This window comes from Dioscorea cayenensis, unplaced genomic scaffold (assembly GCF_009730915.1).
Source record: "Dioscorea cayenensis subsp. rotundata cultivar TDr96_F1 unplaced genomic scaffold, TDr96_F1_v2_PseudoChromosome.rev07_lg8_w22 25.fasta BLBR01001158.1, whole genome shotgun sequence".
In the NCBI taxonomy this organism is placed as follows: domain Eukaryota; kingdom Viridiplantae; phylum Streptophyta; class Magnoliopsida; order Dioscoreales; family Dioscoreaceae; genus Dioscorea; species Dioscorea cayenensis.
The window spans coordinates 16086-25021 of record NW_024087549.1 but is presented as its reverse complement, the minus strand read 5'-3'; the positions used below and the strand labels follow the sequence as shown (position 1 = coordinate 25021).

The window sequence follows — 8936 nt, the reverse complement described above, 5'->3', positions numbered from 1 at the left end:
GGCTACAACCATGTGTATTTGTGTTAATTTTGTGCATGTGGGGTTGTGGAGCCAAATATATAGTGGAAGAGCCTGATGAATTGCGATGGCACTTTGTTGATGAAATCTTGGAGAACAAGCGTAAAAACACATGTTGTGCTCGATGATATGTGAATTTGTGTCAACCTCCATGTGCTCGGTGATTACATGAGCTTGGAGGTGTTAGGTAATATCGTAAAATCAAATAACATTAAAAGGGGGCATGCGGAGCAATAATATATTTGCGATATATATTCTAATTGTTTTAATGAGCACTAGTAACTTAATTAAAAGGCCTGAAAATCACCTGTGATGATTTTATTTTCTTTTGATCTTGCCCGAACTTATTTCTCGGATTGTCGTAGATCTCCTGGCGTAAGCAGTTCACGCCTCTAGATCCTGCGTTGGAATTAAGAGACAATCTCTCTTCTTTCTCAAATAGCGCGACTGAGGGTTGAGAGGAAGAAAGAGCTAGGGGGATTTTCTCACTAGAAAAGTAATTGAGGTCAATTCTATGAGTTGGAGGAGTTATATTTATAGAAACTTCATAAAACACTGATAAACATTATTCAATTATGGGTTCATCGAAAATATGAACCTTCACTAACATGATAAACATCATTCAATTACTAGAAGTCCTATTCAAAATATGAACCTCCATAATATGATAAACATTACCATAGAGTTCTATTTAGAAATATGAGTCCTAATCTAACTAAAACCACTTTTATCTTTGAGTCCTCATAATTTGGATTATCTATTCCACTCCATCGAATTTAAATCAATTTAAACTTAAGACAAAAACCCTGAATCAATTTACAAGTTCACTCATCCATGAAGTAAAAATTATAAATTGACAATTTTACCTACGTACTCAAAGCGAGATTGATTCTTTATCCCTTTAAGCACGACTCCCTGAGGTTCATTTCGATTGGCGATGGGAGGATAGCAAAGGATGTGAGTAACACTTAGCCCGACCCAGTGGCCCGCTCGTATGCGATTGAACACGAATGGGTAGATCATTCAGACCTTTCCTATTATGATTACCATATGTGTATAAACCTTTTTCATTTCTTGTATCAATAGGGTGAGAGCCATGGTAGTGTCAAACTCTTGAACACGATCATTTGCAAATAACTATAGTGGGGTGAGGATTACCAAACTACTTCATGTCTCACGATTAGTTTAGTTGCCTTGGCAGGTCTTCTAATCTCGCATGCTTATAGTCAAGCATAGGAATACTTGACTCGTTTACTTGAGGAGAGCAGAATTCCTTCTTGGTGATGACTCACATGCTGCTGCACCATGAGCATAGTGCACCTCGAAGTCGACCCTACCAAAGGTGAGCCCGGGCCTACACAACTCTAGTAACAAACTGAGGCGTCCACAAAGTACATTGTGATCATATATATTAGGTCTAAGGTTCACTCATATGATCATAACCAACAATCCCAATCATTGACTGTCAAAGATTAAAACCCATGTGATTGGATTATTGCGAGTCATGTTCGAATACACAATTTCCCAATGATGTATTTATGACATATGCTCCCCACTATTCCATGGTGTTCAACTAGCACTCTTTTGTCAAAGTATATGTCATATCAAATCCATACAGACAACTAGCAGCAATTAAAGATTCTACGATTTACTGATTTGTTTAAGTGTATAAGTACTAAACTTTTCTAGTGCTCTTCTCTTTATCCCACAAAGAGTAGAAAATTTAACTTAATACACATGGACTATGATATTCAAAACTAATTATAATGCCATCGCAGGATTTATATGAACATCAAAATAAATACCTTCTAAATAAGAATGTATAATACAAATGAAATGCCTTAATACAAGTATACTCGTTGGCATTCGAGGGCAGAGGGAAACAAAGGCAGTCACACTTGCGTATTCGACTTGTGTAATGCTAGCAAGATCTTTGTCAATGTTATCCTTTATTGAAGATGCGGCTGATATATGGCATAGGCGTAGTGCCGATCTATGTTGCCTTGATGAAAAGTGTGGATTGAGGGTGTTTTTGCGAGTAATGCTAGCAAGTTATTGTAGCAAATCACTATAACAATTTGACATAGCGATTCATTCACGAGCCATAGAAAATGAGATTCTATGAGATGCTCAAAAGCGGGTAGTAGAATTCCGCGCCGTGTGGATTCCCGATTCCATCTCTATATAAAGCCGCGACTTGTACCGATTTGGGGATCCTTCTTTCATCCTTTCTCCATCGTTTCCCCAACTTTGGAGGGTTTCTTGAGCTAGGGTTTAGAGGGGCTTTGGCAAGGCTTATCCGATGGTTTGATTGCCTCGACACCACGTTCTTTTGAAAGAGTTATTGGGGAGTTTTCAGTCGGCACCGATTCGGCGAGGTGTGTCCTAGGCTTGACAAGGGAACCTTTGGAGAAGACGCAACCACTCTACAAGACCATCGACACGACCTCCGAGGGATTTTATTCATGGATTGCATATCTTTACTTTTGATTTCATTGTTGATTGTATTGTGCTCCATGGAGAGCTAATCCATTACAGTGTACATGGACTTGTAAACCCTAGAATGCTATTGTTTCAATGACCTTTTATTATGCTTTATTTAATTGATGTCTTTAATTGAGTTCCAATCTTGAATGCTTTTTTTGAGTTTATTTTCCCTTAGAGTAACACTACGGTTGAGAATCCATCTTGATAGCCTTTGTGGATGAGTGACACACTATGAGGGTTAGACAATGCTAGGTTACAGAGGGTTGAGAGGGTGAGTCGAGAAGTAGCGGAGCGTCCCCTTTCCCCTCCTGTGTGATTTATCCTACCTCATGTTCCAAGAGTTCATTACGGTCACAATAGAGTGAAATGCTAAGAGATGAACTCTGCTGGGGCTTAGTTGCGTAAGCAATAGAGTGAATCGTTGAAGTAATCCATAGTATCTTGGGCTTAATTATGACTAGGGGTCTTTCACCTGGACCAAAGGGTTAGATCTATATATAGGAATAAGGTTTATTGATAAGTGCTTATTTGATAAGAATGCGAAGTGTTCTTTATTTATGACGAGCATTACTTTTATCGGGTTTTAATGCTAATATGTGTGTATTTATGTTGCTTTCTGGCATATAGGGTTGTGAAACCGAATGTTAGAGAAAGAAGACAATGTAGATCGTGAATGCACCATTTGGAGGAAATCTTGAGAAGATTCAAACACGAAGACGCGAGAATGTGTGCCAACCTCCTCGTATTTAAATTAGCACAATGTTTTGGAGGGGCACATGGGCAGTCACATTCAAGCATTCTGACTTGTGCATGTTTAGCAAGATCTCTACCAACGTGTCAGTTATTGAAGAAGCAAAGTAATCTACAATGTAAATGTGTGCCCGTTTACATTACCTCAATGAAAGCATGGATTCGGGAGTGTTTCGGGCCGGTATTGTAGCAAAATACTGTAGCATTTTCACTGTAGCAGGTGATAAGTGCTTGTGCGATAAGAATGTGAAGTGTTCTTTCCTTGTGTTGAGCATTACTTTTCTCTGGTTTTAACGCTAATATGGGTGTATTTATGTTACTTTCATGTAGGTAGGGTTGTGAGGCCGAATATGAGAGAAAAAAAGCCAATATGGGTCATAATGCACCAATTTGGAGGAAATCTTGCTAAGGTTCAAACGTGAAGACATAGGTTGGGTTCAAGATGTGGGAATGTATGCCAACCTCCTCGTATTCGAGTTATCACAACTATTTAGAGGGGCACAAGGGCAGTCACACTGATTGCTTCCCCGCAAGTGTATGGGATCACCAAGTAATACCTCGCGTGAAGACACGAGGATCGTATTCCACAGGGCTAAGGATCTCCTATTACTCCTTCTCGAGCTATTATCTAGCCTAAGATCACAAGTGATGGATTTTTACTCTACTAAATGTAATTAAAGCTAAAATGAGATTATGACCAAATTAGAGAGAACAAGCAATAAGCAGGCAAGAAAATCAATGAGACGCAAAGGCCTATGGATGAGGATCCCCTTGAGGGGTTATCATGCAACATGGATGATCATCTAAAGATGCAAGGGTAAAATGGACCATGAGATTCCAAGATTAGAACAACCCCAATTTCTCGGCGATTGAACCCTAATCCCATACGAGCATAGATAGGAATTTCTTCCAAATCTACATTCCTACGATTGCATTGAGTATGAGGAAATCTCACTTAGGATTAAACCTACTCTTCTTCGGATTAAACCTACATGGAGGGCTACCAAACAACCAATTTCTCGGCGTGATGATACAAGTATCCCCTTCTAATCCATTCATGATCTAATACATGTGAGCAAGTCACATCTACATGCATCACTCATAAAAGAGCTACGGATTTCTCCTTAGTGTAGCACTTAGCATGAAAACAATGGATTAAATCTCAAAATTACCCAAGCATGGAGTTAACAAGTTATCATCCAACATACATTATAAAACCCCCCAAGGTTCACCAACACCCGGTGGCCTTGAGGGTCTAGTGTGTCATCATCCCACAATAAGCAATACAAACAAGCAAAACATGAAACAAAAGCATAAATAACACTCCCTAGATGAAATGGTGGAGGAGCAGGTAAAGAATGTGCCGAATGATGCTTTTGCCTCCAAAGTAGTGCCAAATGACGCTTCCTCTAGCCGCGGGTCTCCTTCCTTCAAATTGTGGTAGATATCCCCTTGAATGATGTTGCCTTCTTGCCTTGAGTGTCTTGGACCTTGGGCTTGAATAATCATCTAGCTTCCTTGCCCTTCTTCTCCTTCCCAAGGTCGCCCCAAAATCTCCCCAGTGATCTCCCCAAAATCGGCCAAGAAAAGGTCCAGCCAAAAAGACCCCTTTTCTGCCCTAAAAGTTGGTATTTATACCCCCCGAGGCATACGTGTGGTATGGGGTCGTATAGCACCCAAAAACCCAAGATCTGCGATCCATATGGGGTGTATACGGCCCCCATATTGGGTAGTATGGAAATCTAGGCAGACACTCCAAATCAATCCGCTGCTACAGTGCATACGATCACCATATTGGGTAGTATGGGGATAGTATGAAATTCCTGTTTTCTTCTCTTTTCGCCCAAACGATATCTTCTTGTTCTCCATGGCTTCCTTATGCCCTACAAAACAAATAATAGATGATTAAGCGCAAAACGGGCATCAAACCTCACATAATACATGCAAAGTGAATATGATATATACATGAAAACATCTACATTTAGACACTTATCACACACTCAAGTATTCCGACTTGTGCATATTGAACAAGATCTCCACCAACATGTCCGTTATTGAAGAAGCAAAGCGATCCATGACGTAAACGTGTGCCCATTTGCGTTACCTTGATAAAAGAATGGATTCGGGAGTATTTCGGGCCGACACTATAGTAGGCTACTATAGCAAAACTGTCGCAAGAAACAGGCGGCCGAGAAAATAGGAAAACAGAGAATCCACACGGGCGTGTGGAAATTCCACAAGCCCGTTTGAAAAATCCACAGGGGCGCTCACACGGGCGAGTGAAATCCTGATTCCAGCCTTTTAAAAGCTGATTTGAGCCCTGATTTCAGCATTTTTTTTTCTCCATCTTTTCCCCAACTTGAGAGAGGGTTGCGGCTAGGATTTTGAGAGGTATTGGCTTGGGCTTTGGAGAGGTTCTACGGCTTTGACATTGCGCGCCATTTGGAAAAAGGTTAGTGGGAGAGTTTTCGTCGGCACCGATCCGGTGAGGCATATCCTAGGCCGGACAAAGGGACCCTTGCGATGAGTAGAGAACTCTCCACAAGACCATCGCCACGACTAACGAGGGAGTTTTCTATGGATGCTTTATTTTTAAATTCGATTTCATTGATTGTATCTAGCTCCATGGAGAGCTAAACCCCTTGTGGGTACTTCGGTGTTTGTGAACCCTAGGATTTATTCATTTCATTGAATCTCTTTATTATGCTTTTAACTAATTGATTTTTTTTGTGAGTTCCAATCTTATATGCTTGATTGTATGATTACTCCCCTAGAGTAACACTAGGGTTGAGAGTTCTTCTTGGTAACTCTTGTGAGTAAGTAACACACCATGAGAGTTAGACAAAGCTAGATTGGTGAGGGTTGAGAGGGTGAGTCGAGAGGTAGCGGAGCGTCCCCTTTCCCCTCCTGTGTGATCTATTCTACTTCCATGTTCCAAGACTTCTTTGCAGCCATAGTAGAGTGAATGGGCTAAGGGATGACCTTCCGCTGGGGCTTAGTTGCGAGTGCAACAGAATGAAGCCTTGAAGTGATTTTAGCATCTATTGCTTAATTGTAGCTAGGGATCTTTCTCGTGTACCAAAGAGTTAGGTCTATACATAGGAATAGGTTTATGATTTGGAATCCCTAGAGCTCGTTGCAATTCTATATGAGTGTCAGTTGTTGAGATTGTTCAATTTCTCCTCCGGGACATGTATAGAGTTAGGCATGGTTGACCTTAAATTTGGTATTATACAATTATGGATTTCCACGACTCACTATTGCATTAATTAGGAAGCATAATAGAGGTTTCTTGCACTTTAAATGATTGTCCTAGGCGGAACAATATCCAGGTATCCCATCTTTATCGATTGCCTTACCTTCTCCTTTACTTGTTCTTTTTTCTTGTTTTTTTTTACTTTTGAGAATTGAATCTTGTCACACATATCACTATTCATCTTTCACATTAGTTAAGAAACAACTTAAGTGTCTTTATTCCCTACTCTCTGTGGATACGATAACCACTCATCTGGGATTATTACTTCGACACCCGTGTACTTGCGGTTTACACGCATATACGGAAGTGTCAAGTTTTTGGCTCCGTTGCTGGGGAGTAGGTGTTTAGAGATACTTTGCACTTTGTTTTTCTTAGCTATTCATTTATTCATTCTATTTCATATTTTCTTATTCTATCATAGTTCTGATTTGTTTTCTTTCTTTTTGGGTGCAGCTCCAGGTTTCGACCAGAGGGAACCCCTCCATACTCATTAAAGGAGATCCCGAGCTTGAACGTAAACTTAGAAGAAAAGGGAAAGAACCTGTGCAAGAAAAGTCTAATCTAGCTTATTTGGAAGAAGAAGAATCTGAAAACATGGCAGAACAGAATGAGTAGCAGCGGACATTATCCAATTATGCCAGACCTTCAGTATTGGGGACACAATCGAGCATTGTGCGTCTCCCTATTATAGCTCAGAACTTCGAGTTGAAGCTGGCATTCATCCATATATTGCAGTAATCTGCACAGTTCAATGGTTTGGCCGATGAGGATCCAAACAGCCATATAGAGAACTTTCTCGAGGTGTGTGATATGCTGAAGATAAATGGGGTAAAGGATGATGCCATCAAGTTGAGATCCTTCCTATTTTCCTTAAAAGGGAGAGCGAAGCAGTGGCTACATACATTACCTAGAGCATCAATTACCACATGGGAGGAGATGGTAGAAGCTTTTCTCAGCCGTTATTTCCCTCCTGGAAAATCTGCAAAGCTTAGGAATAAGATCTCGTCCTTTGTACAATTGAAATTGGAGTCTCTGTTTGAGACGTGGGAAAGGTTCAAATAGCTCTTGAGAAAGTGCCCGCAACACGGATTCCCGGAGTGGATGATTGTTCAGACCTTTTACAATGGTCTGAATCCAAGTACAAGGTAACTCTTGGATGCAGCAGCAGGAGGTACCTTAGGTAGCAAGACCCCCGGTGAGGCTTATCAATTAATTGAAGAAATGGGGTTAAACAGCTACCAATGGAATGCCAAGGAGAAGAAAAAGGTGGCCGGTCTCCATGAGATAGATGCAGTGACTTCATTGGCAGCTCAAGTGGAATCATTGAGTAAGAAGTTTGATCTTCTAACTTTGAACAGAGTAGCGGCCATGATTACTTGCACCAGGTGTTGTGGAGGACATGTTCCCTCCGATTGCCCGATATCTATTGTTGATACATCTTCGGTTGAGAACGTCGATTATGTAGATAATGGCATGAGTAATCAAGGAAATCCATACATCAATATGTACAATCCGGGTTGGAAGAGTCATCCCAATTTCTCATGCAGCAACCAAGGTCCACAAAAGGCCATAGGGCCACTGGGTTTCTAACAACAAGGCCCAAATGTGGAAAACAGAGTTTCAGGTTTGGAGACCTGAATGACCAATTTGGAGAAGGCCTTTACTAGGTTTGTGCAATCGTCAACTACAAGGTTTGAATCAGTTGAGGCTACACTTCGCAACCATATCTCCTCCTTACATAATCTTGAAAATCAAGTGGGGCAGATTGTTAAATCCTTATCGGAAAGGCCACATGGAAGTTTGCCGAGCACTACCGAGATCAACCCTAGAGAGCATGTGAAGGCGATCACTTTGAGAAGTGGTGGTGAGGTCGTGATAAGTGCTTGAGTAGACATATTTTTATATATGTTTTACATGCATTGAGCATCATTTTTACTGTGGTTTATGTCTCATATTGTGTATTTGGTGTTCTTTTATGCATATAGGTTGTGAATGCCTTGAAGAGTAAAAAGGAAGCAAAGATAGGCTATAAAGACACAATGTTGGGAGTTCTTGTTCAATTCAAGGACCAAAACATTAGAGCAGTTGATAAACGTGGAGATGTGTGCCAACTTCCAAGAAGATTCAAGTCAATTCACCATTTGGAAGGGCACAAAGGCAGCCACATCTTCATATTCCTTCTCTTTATGAAGATTGCAAGACCTCTCAAAGATACGTCGATGAATAAAAGTTTTATAGCCTACCACATGGACGTGTGCCCGGACATGTGGCCTTAAGAGAAGAGTGTTCGGATCGCATTTTGTGAAAAGTATTGTAGCAATTTCAGCATGTAGCATCGTCGTAACAAAATCTGCTCACGCGGCACGTGAAAAATTCCGTCGCCGCGTGGAAATTCTCTGCAGCTCACGCAGCGCTGTGGAAAAAT

General features: G+C 40.8%; 1 non-coding gene across 1 annotated transcript; it reads right to left on the bottom strand.

Annotated features, from left to right (window-relative positions):
- Positions 1–7495: 7495 nt before the first annotated feature.
- LOC120255719 lies at positions 7496–7602 on the bottom strand. The gene has a single exon (XR_005535083.1). It is a non-coding gene; the product is annotated as a small nucleolar RNA R71 (small nucleolar RNA).
- Between the last annotated feature and the right edge of the window lie 1334 nt (positions 7603–8936).